The 18,045-nt window shown below is 35.3% G+C and overlaps 1 pseudogene; it reads right to left on the reverse strand.

Moving 5' to 3' along the window:
- Positions 1–210: 210 nt before the first annotated feature.
- LOC110208005 (THUMP domain-containing protein 1 pseudogene) lies at positions 211–10,102 on the reverse strand (annotated as a pseudogene).
- Between the last annotated feature and the right edge of the window lie 7,943 nt (positions 10,103–18,045).

Consider the following 18,045-nt stretch of genomic DNA (forward strand, 5'->3'; position numbering starts at 1 on the left):
TTACACATGGACATCTCTGTGGCCTGGACCTCAAGGCATTTCAGTGGCATTCAGCATAAAATGATAAAGCAACCAGTGGAGATGCCAGATCTGTAGCAAATAGAAAAGATGTCATCTTGCTGGGTAATCACCCACTGGATCTGCTTCATTGGGAAAGTCAGCCTTTGGTGCTCACATTTAAGGCAGAGACAGGCGGCAGATGTCAGGTTGTCATTTCTGATCCAGAGCCTCCCTGCGTTTTGTGTCCAGCAGCTTAGCTTCCACAGAATCAGGAAAGAACTTTCTGAACAATTTAGAAAGCTGCAGCTGACACTTTCCAAGGAAAGTGACAAATTACTCAAAATAAGTGTCTGGCTACCACACTGCAGCCATCAAGGCCCTCCTTCCCACAGAGGTAAGGCTTGATCTTCTGGGCCTGTGGCAAGGAACAGACATCTCTGATCCTGAAATCTGGTGCAAAGGACTTCCTCAAAGTCCTGTACTGCATCTTTTATTTTTCCTGGAAATTGTTTCAGTATTCCCTAAATAAATGTTTCTTGGACACCTTTTTGCCTCTTCCATGTTCTGGCAACCTGTTTGATTCAATTTAGTGAGGATAGTTGTTTATTTGGTTTTATATTTTTTGTTTTGTTTTGTTTTATTTTGGTATTCCTATTCTGTACCTGGCTAGATGTAAGTGAAAGAGGAAGCAGAGTGTATCTACCCTTAACAAGTTTCTAATCTAGATAGTGAGACAATTTTTAAACACATGACATTGTTTTAGGATATTATAAAGTAGAAGTAAAATATTAAGTGAGCGCAATACATGTAGTCTTGATGAATGTCACCAAGAGTTAGAAAAAGGAAAGAATCATATTTACTTTCTGAGATAGCTCAGAAGAAGAATGATATAACTTGATTACTCAGAGCAGGGGATGACAGTCTATGCCAAAGAAATATAAAAAAAAAAAGGAGAAAAGTATGTGGTATAGGAGAAAGGATCCAGAATTATTCTAGGGAGAATAAAGGTCCAGCCCTTTTAGACAAAGATAATTTTAAGATGGGATGACCAAGATATCATTTTAGGGTGCTAAATTTAGAGGTCATTAAAAACCATTTTTTATTTTTTAAGCTGCTACACACAATAGTGCCTTAACACCTACTCTAAAGAATTTTAAAGTAGATGCTATGGATATGGGGGCAGCTATATGACATAGTCGATAGAGTGTCAGGCCTGAATCAGGAAGACTCATCTTCCTGAGATCAAATCTGGCTTCAGGCACTTACTAGCTGTGTGAGCCTGGGTAAGTCACTTAACCATGTTTACCTCAGTTCCCTCATCTGTAAAATGAGCTGGAGAAGGAAATGGCAAACTACTTCAGTATTGCTGCCAAGAAAACCCTAAATAGGGTCACAAAGAGTCATAAATGACTGAAAAATGACTGAACAACAAAGCCTATGGATATAAGCTACTTATACAACCATAGAACTAAGAAACAAATGCAGCTTTAGAATGTCTAAGGGAGTTGCCATAGTGAGCATAATTTCTGTTACACCAGGCAAAAATATTGACAAATACGTGCACAGGCAAATTCCTGCTAAGTCACTCCCCACTTCACATTCTCACGTTATTTCCTACTACTCTCTAACATTAACCTTTAGGGTAATTGGTCACTTCAATGTTTCCCCATACTTGCTCCACACAGAACACACCCTCCCTTCCTTGCACATGACTAATTCTGTTTATGAAAGCTTCTGATCATATCACTTCAATTCTCTTTCAATTCTCATTTTGCAACTCTCCACCCTCTTACCATACACCTAACCTGGGATCCTGTCTGGCCTGACTCTATGACTGTACAAAGTCTCTAAATATTTCTTTGGAAAAGTCATCTAATTTCCTTGAGCCTTAGTTTCTTCTTTGTAAAATGAAATGAAATGGGTGATTTCAAAGATCTCATCTATTTAAATAAATAAACAAAACTCTTTTCCTCCACCTAGACAAATTTTATCCATTATTATTATATAAGGTCAAATTTCTATTAATTTTACTTATAACTTCACTGATCTCTTCTCTAATTTCATGATGCATAAAATTATTTTTGGTATTTGATTATATATTATGTTATATTGTTATTAACTGACATACTTGTCTTTGCTTTGAATGTCTACAAAAACCATGTGTACCCAAAGAAGCCATGTTAAATTGTTTTCTTATCATTCCTCAGTGGCAACAGCCATGTAGTATGTTCTCAATAAATGTCCTGTATTACCCAAACAAATGAATGAGTGATCCACCATATAAATGAATGAATAGCTAAACAGAATGTAATGGTGGCTCTGAATCAGCCTAAGGAAAGTGAGAGTTTGAAAGAAATAGGGAACAGAGATATCCCTGTTTATTACCTACCTTTATGAGATACGCTACCTTGGGTATTATTCAAAGTGTTTTTCTAGTAGCTATTTGGCATGTAAAAAAGTAAAAATTCAATTTATCACAGAATTATCCAGCAATTTAAAAAAAATGATTTTTTAAGAAAATTCTCAACCTGACAAATACAAACATGAATATTTGTATTTACAAAGCACATAAAAAGAACAACATATGAAACTGCTAATCTATATCATGTATAATTTGTTTCCTCTACATATATTTTAAATTCAACATATTAATTTTTAAGCTATCCTTTTTATTTATGGCTTCCTCTTAACTTTCTTCCCTTCTGTGCATTTTTAATGTCAAAGTGAACTCTTTTACTTTTCTCTTTCCCTTTCTTTACCTCCCTTCCTTTGTTTTTTCCTCCCTCCCTTCCTTTCTTTTCTTTCTTTCTATCTTTCCCAACCCAATAATTACCACACCCTTCCCACAACCACCCCCACTTAAAAAATACTCCTTTGTAACAAACAAGCATAACCTGGGAAAAAATAAATACTCATATTGGACATGTATGAAAATTTGTGTCTCATTATATACTTCCAATCCATACATCGCCTCTCTGTCAGAAGGTATGTAGCATGCTCTAACACTGGTCTTCTGGAGTCATAGTTGGTCATTGGTTAGCATTCCTAGTTCTTTCAAAGTTATCTAGCAATTAAAAATGATTTATTGTAATACCCAGTGTTTAAACAGTTCTCTGATGCTATACATCAGAGAGAGGTACCAAAATGCATTGGTGGATAGTTTTCTCACTTGGAAGGTACTTTTGCCAATGAAAATTTCAGACCTAATCCCTATTCCTATACATAGAATTTAAAAGAAACTCATAGGCCATAGAAATGTATTCAGAAAAACAAAATCATGTAGTTAGAGGTCTCTTAAGATCCTCTTGTCCAAATCAAAACTCATGTATTCTAATTTGATCTTCATAAATCTATGTATGTCAAAGTGAGTCAACAAATATTTATTTTTATAGTAATTTTTTTTCTCCAGTTACATGTCAAGAAAAGTTTTAGCATTCATTTTTACAGTTTTCAGTTCCAAATTTTTCTCCCTCCCTCCCTGCCCACCCCTCTTCTGAAAATGGTAGAAAGTTTGATATAGTTTATACATGTGCTGTCATGTAAAAAACATTTCCATAATAGTCACAGTTGTGAAAGAATAAACAGATTTTAAAAATATGTGAGAAATAATAAAGTAAGTGAAAAAATATGATTTAATCTGCATTCAGAGTCCATCAGTTCTTATTGTGGACACGTGTCCTTAAGGACCTTAAGTCCTTTGTACTGTCTTAGATCATTGTGTTGCTGTGAAGATCTGAGTCATTCATAACTGATCATCACACAATTTTGCTGATACTTTGTACAATGTTTCCCTGGTTCTGCTCATTTCCCTTTGCATCAATTCATTCAAGTCTTTTCAGGCTTTTCTGAAATGTCTGTTCATCATTTTTGGTGCACAATAGTATTCTATTACATTCATATATAATACCTTATTCAGTCATTCCCCAATTTATGTATATCTGCTCAGTTTCCAATACTTTTCCATGACAAAAGGGGCTGCTATAAATATTTTTTCACATGTAGGTCCTTTCTCTTTTTAAATGATTTCTTTGGGATACAGACCTAGCAGTAATACTTCTGGGTAAAAAGGGTAAACAGAGTTTTTTAGCCTTTTTAGAATAGTTCCAAATTGCTTTCCAGAATAGTTGGGGCAGTTCACAATTCTATCAGCAGTGAATTAGTATCCCAATGTCCCTACATCCTTTCCAACATTCATCATTTTCCTTTTTTTTGGTCGTATTAGTCAATGTGATAGGTGTGAGGTGGTATGTCAGAGTTGTTTTAATTTGCATTTCTCTAATCAAAAGTGGTTTAGAACACATCTTCATATGCCTATAGATAGCTTTGAGTTCATCTGAAAACTGCCTGGTCATATCCTTTGATGAATTATCACTTGGGAAATGGCTTCAACAAGCATTTATTTATTTATATAGTACCAGGTACTATACTAAATGCTAAGACTATTAAAAATGAAATGAGAAAAAATGGTAAGACCAACCTGCTCTAAAGAAACTCTCTATGAAATGGGGGAGAAAACATTCAAGCAACTATCTTTTTACCAGATAAATTGAAGATATTTAACAGTAATAAGGAAGGAAATATCATTAAGGCAAATATGCAAAGGCAGGTGGGAGTGCATAGCAGGTGCAGTTTTAGCTAAAACTTGAAGGAAACCAGGGAAACCAAAGGGCAGGAATAGGAAGAGATTAGTGTTCCAGGCATGGGGGGCAGGCAATCAAAATTCTCAGAGTGGCAAGATAGACTATCTTATGGGAAGAATAGCAAGCAAGCCAGAATATTTGAAGGGGGATAAAATATAAGAAGACTGGAAGGTCAGCTTATGAAGGGCTTTAAAGTCCAAACAGAGAATTTTATATTTGGTCCCAGAGACAATAAGAAGTTAATCCAATTCATTGTATAGAATCAGGGTGGTGACGTGATCATATGCTGTAGGAAGACCGATTTGGCAGCTGAATGGAGAATGGAGTAAAGTAGTGAGATACTTCAGGAAGGAAAACCAATTAGCAGGCTATTACAATAGTCTAGGTGTGAGGAGATGAGGGCTTTCTCCAGAGTGGTAGAGTATTAGAGGAAAGAAAAGTGTGTATACTGCAGATGTTACAAAGGTTGAAATGACAGAACTTGGCAATAGTTTGGATATGGGGGGCTTGAAAAGAGTGAGAAGTTGAGGATAAAGCTTAGGCTTTAAGCCTAGGTGGCAGAGAGCATGACAGTATCTTCAGTGATAAAAGATAAATTACTAAAATCAAGGATATTGTTGTTATTGGAAAATAAAATTAATTTGGTTTTGGACATGTTTAATTTGTGGTGTCTATGGGATACCTAATTAGAAATATATAATGGGAAGTTGATGATGTGAGACTGGAGGTCAGGAGAAAAGGTAAAGGTGAACAATGGAACTGAGAATCATCTGCATAGAGATTATAATTCAATCCATGGGAGCTGATGAGATCACCACACAAAATACTACAGATATGATAGAGCTTTTAGGGATACCCATGGATAATCTGAATGACCTAGATGAATATCCAGAAAAGGAAACTGAGGATGGATGAGTAAGAAATCAAAAGGGTTAAAAGGAAGAAAATTTGTTACATATGGAACAGGGTATGGTGAAAGATGTGTATAGAGTGGGATTAAGGGGAGGGGAAGAGGGGATGAGTAGGCAGTGTGGTACAGAGAACAGGTCTGTATAATGACAGTCTTTGATTAACCATCACTGGAATAATGACAATATGATGTGGTGGGAGTATAGTATTCATTAAAAAAATGAGTTCTGGGTAGTTTATCACTGTCTTTAGAAGGCCAGGTATGAAGTCAAAGCAGGCTTATAGGGAAAAGTGAGAGAGGGAAAACAGGCTTGTAAGGTCTCAGAGTGGGCCCATCCTAGAATGTCAGCAGTGATATGTAGCAGTAAAGAAGGAGGGAAGAGGGTTTCAAATTGTCTGGAGTTACAAGTGCTTACAGAGAGGGTACTTCAAGTGTGAGGGAATTAGGGGCCTAGGCAAGAGCTCATTCCCAGAGAAATAAGGAAATTGGTAGTAAGTTTTATGTGAGGTACAGAGGACAGTTATTGTTGGTTTCCACATCCATCTCCTAAACATAGGTCAGTGATAAGTTAACCATATGAATATGATGTGACGCATGTACTGTATTTCAAGGAATGAGCCAAATAAACCCTGTGGATCATCAAGAAGACACGAGATAGAAGAAAAAATAATCAGCTTTTCCCTTGCACCAAGAAAGAATGCATTGGGCAATTCTAATCTCTTAAACAAAGAAATAAATAGGACAGGTGGAAAAGTAAAAGAAATTGATAACTAAAATAATTAAACATACAACATGAAGATATATTTAAAATCTTAGTCTTTTAAAGGCTTAGGATACCATGGAAATGAGTAAAAATCATGAACATTGAAAATAAACCCTGAATAGCATCAAATCCAGAAACACTAGAACAAGTTTCCTAGATTCAAATTTAAATTAAGAAGTCAAGGAAATATATAGACAGAGATACTGATATAGAAAGATTATACATACACACACACATCTATTGTTCGCGACACCATTTGGGGTTTTCTTGACAAAGATAATGGAGTAGTTTGCCACTTCTTTCTCCATGTCATTTTGTAGATGAGGAACTGGAGCAAACAGGGTACTTTGACTTGCTGGGGGTCACATAGCTAGTAAGTTTCTGAGGCAAGATTTAAACTCACAAAGATGTGTCCTCCCGACTTCAGGGCTGGCCTTCTATCTACTATACTACCTAGCTACTCCCACATATGTACATGTTATATCTACCTCTAAATAACATATATACATACATGTATATATGCTAAAATAGGTTTTTCTATTTAATTTGCAAAGTAAGACTGTCTTTTACTCAAATTATTGAAATAGGCAAATACATAATTCCCTATAACAAGCCATATCTTTACACAATTGACTTAACGTTACAGAAAGTACTAAATCCTGCTGTCTGCTATTTATTTATTCTTAAAAAAAATAGAAACAAAACAAAACCCACTATCAGCAAAAAGCCTTTGACAAAGTAGGAAAAAAAGCTTTAAAGGTTTATCTTTAAAAGTTATTTCTCATATATTTATTAAGATAACACCTTGTAAATATAACCACAGAAAAAGTGAAGATGTATATTCACCAAAGGTATTTGGCACTATCATGATGTTATGAGAAAATGAAAAGGGATTTCTCATAGATGGTAGGTCTTTGAGATGTTACTAGCAAACAATATTATGGTGGCTATATTAAACCCCAGAATATTTTGGTGTCTTTCCAACGAAATCCATGATTATACAAAAGGGTTCGGCCTAATAATATAGGAAGAAACATAGATCTATATCTATATGAACATAGGTATTGGTATCTCTCTATCCGTCTGTCTATGTCTTTTTTCTGTTAAGGAAATTCACTTTTGCATTTCTGAAAATGTATCAATGAAAAATAAACAGTATCTTTCTATGGGTTACAGTCAAGAATGTAACCAAAATGATAAAATAATTGTGTCTTGAGGGCATTTAAAAATTATACTTAACATTAGCATTAATAAAACATTGCCAAAAGACACACAGCTCACCACCTTCTCTATGAGGTAAAATAATCTGAACTTATCAATGAGGTGAAAGAACCAATCAACTTTGCACCATGGAATTTCGACATTTAAAAGTGAAATGTCAGTATGAGAAAACAGTTTATAAAACTGAAAACAAACCCTTAAAAGAACTAATTCAGTTTATCACAAAGTTTGATGCAGTACCAGTGACTAACTTGGGGAAGAGTTTTTTATGAAAAATGCCATATTCAGATAGTAACAAAACCACAAAAAATAAATATGAAAGATCTAAGACTTGAAAATGAAAAAAAGGGGCAGCTAGGTGGCAAAGTGAATAAAGCACAGACCATGGAGTCAGGAGGATCTGAGTTCAGATTTGACCTCAGATACTTGATACTTACTTAGCTGTGCAACCTGAGCAAGTCACTTAACCCCATTGTTAGCAAAGAAAACCAAAAAAAAAAAGAAGAAAAAATAATAATTCTCTATCTAAAGAAGCTCTCAAAATTAAAATGTAAAGAGGACCCAATTTTATGACAACATATAATATACAATGCACTTTCTAGATGGATGTAGCTGTCTTTATATGCTCAAATGCTTTAACTAAGCGCCAAGGGATCCTGAGTCTCATGCTTCTCCACCATTAAAGTACCTTCTTCCTTAAAGCTGGGCATCAGCAGGAACTTTATATAAAAAGTATTTCCTCCCATTTCCCTAAGCAATGGTGTCAATAATGTGCATAAATTTTTCCTTCAAGTCATTCTGCACAAATCCTGAAAAAGCAGATATTCTAATAAGCTAAAAACTTCTATGTTCAACTTTGTTCATGTATGAAAAGTTCAAACATGTTTAACTTTCCTATCCTTAAACAATGGTCCAAAAACTAAAATTCTATTATCTTTTAGGAGTTTTAGAATGTTACCTCCAAGCATTTCTAGTCTAGATTATGAAATAATGCTTTTGGGAGTAAATAAGAAATGTAAGCAATTAATCACTCCCTGTGGGGGGATGAATATACTATTTTGTCCACTACTGATTCAACTAGCAGAGGTGCTAGTCAAATATGGCATTGTATTTCTAATACTTCCATAACTTTGAAAAACTTTAGATTAAACTTGCCTGCAGGGCAAGTTTCATTATGCAATAATATTCTTAACTTGGATAGCTTATTTTGTGCCAATCTTTGGAATATGTCTCTTCTCTCACTACTTCCTCCCTCAACTGATTAATTTTCCTGCAAGACCAGGTCGCTTTCATTTGATTTAGAACCTTCCAAAACTTGACTTCCATTTTCAGATTTGGCTTTTTTTTGCTTTCCTTCTGGATCTCAGAAAGTTGCCCCTTCTCTTTGATACCCTCTACCATCACCTAGGAATTTTTTTTCTTCTGCATAATCACTTTTGTTTGAATTGATATTCTCCTTGTCTGTTTCCAAACTCCAGTTTTGCCTTGTTTCCATTTCTTTTTTCCTTTCCTTCCTTTTCCTACCTTTTCTTTTCTTTTCTTTTCTTTTCTTTTCTTTTCTTTTCTTTTCTTTTCTTTTCTTTTCTTTTCTTTTCTTTTCTTTTCTTTTCTTTTCTATTCTTTTGGCAATTGAGATTAAGTGCTTGCCCAGGGTCACACAGCTAGTAAATGTCAAATGTCTGGTCTGAATCTAGATTTGAACTCAGGTCCTCCTTACTCCAGGGCCAGTGCTCTATCCACTGTGCCACCTAGCTGCCTTGTTTCCATTTCTTGCTTGTGTATCCTGGCCAGTGTTTGATTTAGACCCCTCTTTGCTACTCTTGATCATTTCCTGAAAGTTGTATTTTTCCGAATAACATGTAATTTTGACAACACTCAGGCATCAGACAGCCTTAATGATTTCTACACAATGGTATACTGGAGATTACTAAAACTGACTTATTTACAGGATTGAGGCAGCCTACTATGCCTGCTGTACTTTAGTACCTTTTTTTCTGCTTATGTGACTATTATTTCTTGCTTTGTAAACAATCTGGAATATCCCTTTATTTGGTCCTTTAAACCAAGGTTCCAAGAAGCTTTTAGCATAGTTTTTTTTTTTCAAATCTTCTAGGAAAGTTTGCATATGCCAGATATGGGCAACAGGCACAGAATAACCCACGTTTTCTTCTTTTTGGTTTTGTATATATCCTTTAGGATACGATATACAAGTTTCTCAGGTTCTATGCCAAGCATTCTAATGAAGACTACATTATTTGCTCTATTTTCCAGTGAGTGGAATTATCTTAATCTCAATTCTGTGGAGGCCTGAATTTCATTGATTTCTTTCTTCAATGTAACTTCTGCATAGTCTTCCTCTTCCTCCTCTCTTCCAGATGGTTGCTTATCTTTCTACATAAACTTCTCAGTCACATACAGGTTGTCCCCATTCTTATTGAGAAGACTGTAAGCCTCCTCCATGTACTCGTTCTCATTTATGTTGAAAGTAATGAGGGTGCTCTGAAACCTGGGCTTGTGATGCCTCGAGCCGCTACCACCACCCCTGCACCAGGCCCTCTTAGTCTGCATGTCCTGGTCCTTCCCTCATCATTTTACCCTATTTGCCTGTGGAAGCTGCTCTGTGGCTACAGTCATCATGGATAAAGGGAGGGGGACATTGGTGAGATGCACTAGGTAGGGCAGGAAAGGAGAAAAGCATTTGACGGCAGTTCCAAACCATGTGTTCCCTCTATTTCTTGTTATAGTAAATCATTTATCTATCTATTTCAATCATTGGAAAGAATTTATTTTCAATTCTTCTATTTTTTCTATTAACAAACTTTTATATTTTTCTTCCCACTTCCCCCCAGAAAAAGAAAGAAAAATAGGAAAGGAAAAAAGAAAGAAAGAAAGAAGAAAGAAAGAAGAAAAAGAAAGAAAGAAAGAAAGAAAGAAAGAAAGAGAAAGAAAGAAAGAAAGAAAGAAAAAAGAAAGAAAGAAAGAAAAAAGAAAGAAAGAAAGAAAAAAAGAAAGAAAGAAAAAAGAAGGAAGAAAAAGGAAAAAAAAGGAAGGAAGGAAAGGAAGGAAGGAAGGAAGGAAGGAAGGAAGGAAGGAAGGAAGGAAGGAAGGAAGGAAGGAAGGAAAAGGAAACTAGTAGAATTGTGTAGTTCTTTACAGGCTGCAAACTTCCATTAAGTAGAGTAATTTACTCTGCCTGTGTATGCCTTTCTCCATGAGGCATAAAGGGAACATTTATTATTTTTTCTTTCTCACTGAGATACTTTTCACAGGTTTTTCAAAGGTGATTTTTCGTGTTCTTAGTTCTCATCATGCAATGACATCATTGTTGTTAGAAATATGAACTAATCTCTGAAAATTTCACAAATGGAAAAGTATTCTTGTGGTGTGATATAACAAACACACAAGCAGGCATGTAGATTTGCAGTAAAGCTACAGAAAAATATCTTGGTGAACTGAATGTACTTGTGTTAGAGGTGGAACTCTGGACTCCTCACGAAATTGATTCAATTGTGGAAATAGGTAGGGTCACCCATGCAATCCTTCCATTTGTCCAATCCATTTATTTGCTGTTATGGTAAATGGGTGCCGAAGTTTTGGTAGGTTTTTTTTTTACATCAATTTATACAATCACGTTATTTCGCATTGTGTAGAAAGTGCTATTGTCGTGGATTCTATCCTGCCTTAAAAACAACTATGGAATTATAAGCAGGAGAAGAGTTTGAAATGATAGGGTTATCAGACATCAGAATTAGAATGATTATAGGATCATAGGATTTAGAGGGGGAATGTACCTTAAAGATCAGTTGGATTAACCTCCTCCTTTTACAAATGAAGAAACTGAGTCTCAGATTGAAAAAAAAAATTCTTTCCAAAGGTTCATTAGCTAATTAGATGTTGAGTAGGAGGTGGAATCCAGAACTCTTGAGTCGAACGTTGATCTTCCTAGTACCAGACTGTGACTAGTTCTTTCACTTAGATAGAAGATGACATGAAGGTGGCTATGAGAGAAGCAATTTGCAAGATTGAGGGAAATATGCCCAGTTTATTATAGATTGGTTATATTTGGTATCACCTGGACTAATTGAGGTACACTGGTCTTTGTTAACAGGGTCAGCCAAGGGTCAGGAGAACAGGTGGTCGAGCACAATTTCATAAGCACCTGTTTAATATTTGGCTCAGACTCCTCCCTGAAGTTGCTCAAAGGAGCACTATGATCATTATGCAAAGATTGTTTAGAGAGATGGAGCCTTGACTGATGGAAAAAGCTAATTAGAAACTCATCTTTCCAATCTGGAAAGAGATAAAGTTTAAATAAGTTTGGTGAGCCATGGATTGACCTGGGAAATTTGTCCCAAGTCACTACTCTTTTCTTTCCACAATCCAACTTTATGGCCCTCTCTTCCAACCAAATATCTTTCTCCCTCTGAGAGAGGAAAATTTCATAAACAGAACATTAATTCTCAGTTCTTAAATGTGTCTTAAATAACTAGTGTCTCATTGAGGCAAGGAGAAAGTTTTCTGCATGCAGGGGTAGGGGGAAGTAGGACCTAAAAATAAATATAATTTACTTTGTAACACCATTTATGCTGAAGTTAGAAAATAGTATGAAGCATTAGTAACTTACCAGGAACTCAATACTTTTATTTTTTTTAATATGTGAAAAATAATGTCTTACAATTCTTGCCATGGATAACTATAAATTATTGTCTGTCTTAGTTTTCCTTCCATTTTAGTTCAAAATGTTAATTCTTACTTTGCTGCCTTGTTCCTTGTTTGCTATAGATTAAAAATAATCTGAGGTCTATTTTATATCCAGGTCTGTCTGGTATATTAACTTCAGTTGAAGAGTAGCAGCTTCCAGGGTTGGTAGAACATCATGAGAAATCACCTTAAATCTAATATAAGGTTATATTCCTGTGTGAAATAGTTTACATCAGATCATAATTTGTTAATTGGCTATTGGCTAACTGAGTTCCTGGCAGGATTTTTATTGGTGGCTTGAGATAAGCAATTTCACCATTCTCATCTTCCTATGTCTCCTTTTCTTCTTACATCTCTTCCTTCATATCATAATGTCCACAAAATCTAAATTCTATTAGTTTTATACCTGTAAAATTTGATAGAAAAGTGGGGTAGTTTGTTATTTTTTAAAAAATGCTTATTTAGTATTTTATTTTCCCAATTACATGTAAAATTATTTTTATCATTCACTTTTTAAACTTTTGAATTCCAAATTTTCTCCCTCCCTCCCCTTTTCCCTCATTGAGAAGGAAAGCAATTTGATATTGCTTATACATGTGCAGGGATACAAAGTATATTTCTATATTAGACATGGTATGAAAGAGAATATTCACACCCCCCCAAAAAAAAAGAAACAACCACAAGAAAAGTTAAGAAAGTTAAAAATAGTACACTTTGATCTTCAGTCAAACTCCATCAATTCTTTCTCTGGGGTAGCATTTTTCATCATAAGTCCTTCAGAATTGTCTTGTATCATTGTGTTGCTGAGAATTGCTAAGTCATTCACAGTTGATCATCATACAATGGTGCTGTTACTTTGTACAATGTTTTCCTGGGTCTGCTCATTTCACTTTCCATCAGTTCAGGTAAGTTCAGATTTTATTCTTTGAGCATTCTGCTTGTCATTTCTTATAGTACAATAGAATTCCATCACAGTCCTATATTACAACTTGTTCAGCCATTCCCCAATCAGTGGACATCCCCTCAATTTGTAATTCTTTGCCACCAGAAAAAAAAAAAAACTGATAGCTTGTCATTTTAAAAGTAATTTCCAACAATCAAAGTAGCCAAATTAGAGTGAGTTTCTATATGTAAAGACAGGTTATAAAAAGAAGTTATCAGATAAAAATATTAATATATTTTTGTCCTTAATGGTATTATATATTTTTTTCCAATTACATGTACATATAGTTTTAAACTTTCATTTTTGTATAATTTTGAGTTCCAAATTTTTCTCCATCCTTATTTTCTTTCCCCCTCCCCAAGAGAGAAAACAATCTGATATAGGTTTTACATGTACAATCATGTTAAACATATTTCCACATTAGTCATAATGAAAGAAGAATCAGAACAAAAGGTAAAAACCATGAGAAAGAAAAAAAAGAAATGAAAGTGAAAATAGTATGCTTCAATCTGCATTCAGTGTCCATAGTTCTCTCTGGATGTAATTAGAATTTTCCCCCATGAGTCTTTTGGAACTGTTTTAGATAATTATATTGTTGAGAAGAGCTACGTCTATCACAGGTAATCATTGCTGTTGCTGATGCCGTATACAATTTTCTCCTGCTTCAGCTCACTTCACTCAGCATCAGTTCATGTAAGTCTTCCCAGGTTTTTCTGAAATCTGCCTGCTCGATATTTTTATAGCACAATTTTATTCCACTACATTCATATACATTTATTCAGCCATTCCCCAACTGAAAGGCATTTGAGAAATTACTCAACAATTCTTCTGTCAGTAGCCTTATTCCCATTTTTAAAATGAAGAATTTGAAGCTCAAAGAGACACATGGCTAGCCTAGTCATCCTGAACTTTTATCATGTTATAATGTCCTTTATGCTCTACCAGTTGATCCCCTGAAGCATTCAACAAGCCATTCATCTCAATCCTGATAATTTCTGTGTCAGCGATTATTCGTGGACACACCCAATTGTTTTTGACAGCCAATAGAAGTAAAATTTGGTTGCCTAGCCAATCTTTCTATGATATTTTCCATTTCTTCATATATTCTGTAAAATAAAAAAAAAGAAAGGAGGAATTAATGTTGTGTAATTCATATCTGCATGTTCCAAAGTAAAAGCTGAGTATTTATTTAGGCTCAGAGGCTTATGATGTTTAGCTATAAATGATCTTAGAAGTCTTAACTTTATTGACAAAGAAAATGGAGCTCAGAAGTTTAAGTGACCTAACCAGAGTTATGTGGGAAGCTGAGCCAGGATTCAAACCTAGATCTTCTAACTCCAAATTCACTGCCAATTCCACTATGCAATGCTTCAAGAATTTGAACCTTATGGAATGTCTCTTTAGCCAAGAAAATAACCCTTCACCATTTCATTCATGCTTATTTTCTTGCATATTCACAGAATTGAAGGCATCTTAATTGGAACATAATTATTTGTTAAGACACTGTTATTATGAAAATGTCCATTACATAAATAGTGCTAGAATTCAGACCTATGCTAAGCATAGCAAATCAAGTTTTAATCCCTTCTTCCTTTTCCTTCTAGTAGCCAGCTCTGACATGAAACCTCATGAAAAGTATCTTTTCATTACCATAGATATGAAAATCTTTCTTTTCAGGTAAAATATCATTGGTCATGTTCAGGAAAGCCTAGTTAGAGAAGATGGGTTTGGGGAAAGGTCATGGTCAGAATCAATAGAAAGTTGATATTCTTGCACTATCTCACTTCCAATTCATCCACAATTATTTCCTTGATAATCCTAAAAATACCCTTTGACCTTCCTGAGTAGAAAGGTATTACTGTCTTTATTACATTTGGAATAGCACTTATTTTCCTATGCTGTATTATAACATTCCCTTTTTGTTTAGTACCAAAACTGTAAGGTCTTTGAAAGCAAGAGTTGTGTCTCCTTTCCTCATACCTAATAGTGGCTGTCACAGGGCTGTAAAAACACTATGTACTCAAGAGAATATTTGCTGAAATTTGTTGGAATTTAATATCCAGTTGAAAAGAGTGCATGTCTTAGATATATATAGCAATAAAACGGCCAAGGAAATGAATTTGGAATTGTCCCCTTAGAAACATATTCAATACCCTTATATTACTGATTCATGGAGAAAGAAAGAAGTCTCTTTTAGTGATCATAGTGGTAGAGGAATGGTCATTTCCTTTCCTCAAAGCTTACAAAAATTCCTATGCTCAATTGCTGAATTACTTAATCAGTCTTTTTTTACTGAGATCCTTCTAATGTGTCCTTAATGGTGCTAAGTTATAGGGACTGTGAGGGATACAAAAGGAGAAGAAAACCCTAACCTAAGGCATGAACTCCATAACAAGATGCCTTTACCAGGATAAGCTGACCATCTGAAATCTCATCACTATGCTGTTTAAGTCAGCTTTTGATATTCAACACTTCTCCAACTTTCTGTCTCCTTTCCTGTCTGAGTGGAAAGCTGGGAGGTAGACTGTCAACCTTCTCTCAAAGTTTTCCTTTGTAGAAGGAAGAACCTGGAATTTCCAGCACACTCTCCTCATTCCATCTACAGCTCTGCATGGTTTGAACTCTACAAGATGCCCCCAGTACCTTGCGCCCCTGGTAATCCTCCCCTTCTCAGCTTCGTTTCCTGTATTGTCCTCCCCCATTAGATTGCAAGCTCCTTGAAGGCAAGGGCTGTCTTAATTTAATTAAATTGAGGCACTTTCTAGCTCTTTGGAAAGAAAAGCCTAATGTGAAATAATCAGAAAATCACCCAAAATTAAACCATATGGTACTGACTGTGAACTCCACAGTATCTCATCTCTTTCAATCTCTTGGCTAAGTTCCCGCCTCTTCTTTCCTATAAAATTATATTAGTCTTCTGATTTTTTTTCTTCTTTCCTATTACCTCTCCATGCCCTCATTCATACTTCTGGTAATCCATACTATGTCACACCTCCATTCAAAAACCTTTGGTGACTTTATTGGATACCTAAAATAGTATTTAGGCATTCAATGTCCTCCAAAATTGAGCGTCACTTAACTTTTCCAACCTTTTCTCCTGCCATCCCATTGATATACTCTGAGGTCTGGTTAAACTAAATAACTTTCTCTCCCCTTCAATTCCCATTATCTCCCTTTGCCCATCCTATGTGAGCACTCAAATTCGCTTTCAACATCACTGCTTCAGTTTCTGTTTCTCAAATCCTATTCCTTAACCCACTTTACATTCCAAGTTCCACAATAAATCCTCTCCTGATACTCATTACTAAAAATGTTCTCCCACTTTGCATATTTTGCATAACACTCTCTCACTTTTGCTGTAGAGGTCAGTATCACTCTCCTAGTCCTTCAAGCTCTTCTCTGACACTGCCAACACCCTGGTTCAGGCCCTCATCACCTCATACCTGCACTATGGCAATAGTCTGTAGGTGAGTCTACCTGAAATTCTCTCCCCTCTCCAATCCATTTGCTTTTCAGCTACTAATATGATTTTCCTAAAAGACAGCTCTGACCAGGTTACTCCCCTATTCAGTAAACTCCAGTTGCTTCCTATTGCCACCAGGAGCAACTAAAAAGAGCTCTGTTTGTCATTCAAAGACCTTCATAACCTAACCCCCTCCTACCTTTCCTGTCTTCCTACAAATTACTTCCAGACAATAGTTTTCAATCCAGTGACACTGGCCTCCTGCTCATTCTATAAAGAAGAAGCTCTGAATTTTCTTTGACTTTCCTCCATACTTGGAATACTCTCCCTCCTCTATTCTAACTACTGACTTCCCTGTCTTCCCTTTAAGATCCAAATGAAATCCCATCTTCCTCAGGAAACCTATTCTAAGATCCCTTAATTCCATTGCTTGACCTTTTTAATCATTTCTTATCAGATTTTTAAATCAATTATCTGATTTTTAATTATTTCTTATCAGATCTCTGGCTCATAAGAGATGATTGTTAAAATTTCACTGTTGACATTTACACCTCCTAAATTGGCAAAAAAATCTAAATCAGGGGTTGATTTATTATTTTTATTGTCTAGTCTTAAGAAAGTGATTGAAAAATGTTGATGATGCATGTAGAAACTTAAAAGTGTGTTGTATATACAATTTTTGTTAAATATTTATCAGCATATCACTGTACATATGTATCCCACCCATTAAATGATAAACTTTTTGATAGCAGAGTCTTTATCATTTCCACCTTTGTATCTTCATTGGTTAAGACAGCATCCTAACATATAGTATTTCAACAGCCCAGTAAATTATTACTGACTTGATACATCAGAGGAATTCAGATGTGAGATTGACCAGTGTAAGACTATAAGCTGAAATGGTGATTGAAGACTTCACAGAGGAAACACTTGAGTTGGGCCTTGTTGGGTCAGTAAGCTATGGATAGTCAAAGAGAAAACCAAGTCAATTCTCAGAACAAAGCTTCATTTAGCAGTGTACTTGGTGCACTTTCTCCACCTCCACACACAGACAAACCTAAAAGACCAATTAACACCCTGGAAAGCACTTTGGAATTGCTTTCCAAACTTAGTATAATGAAAACAAATGGACATTTTGATTAAATAGATATCATTAATATGACATGTTATGATCTGAACCCATGGTTTAATGATCTAATTAAGACCAAGAAAAATTCATTATGGACTCTCAGATCAAATAACTCATTTTACAGAGCTTAGGGGGGAAAAAAAGAGGCCATTTATATGAGCAGGGAAAAGATACTATTGTAGCTGAGTGAAGAAAAGCAATTTGACTCTGGAAGGTTAAATATGACCTTATTCTGAAGATCAGAAAAAAAAAGTAGCAAAACTGAAAATAAGGGA

Source organism: Phascolarctos cinereus, unplaced genomic scaffold (genome assembly GCF_003287225.1).
Source record: "Phascolarctos cinereus isolate Bilbo 61053 unplaced genomic scaffold, phaCin_HiC Scaffold_4;HRSCAF=312, whole genome shotgun sequence".
In the NCBI taxonomy this organism is placed as follows: domain Eukaryota; kingdom Metazoa; phylum Chordata; class Mammalia; order Diprotodontia; family Phascolarctidae; genus Phascolarctos; species Phascolarctos cinereus.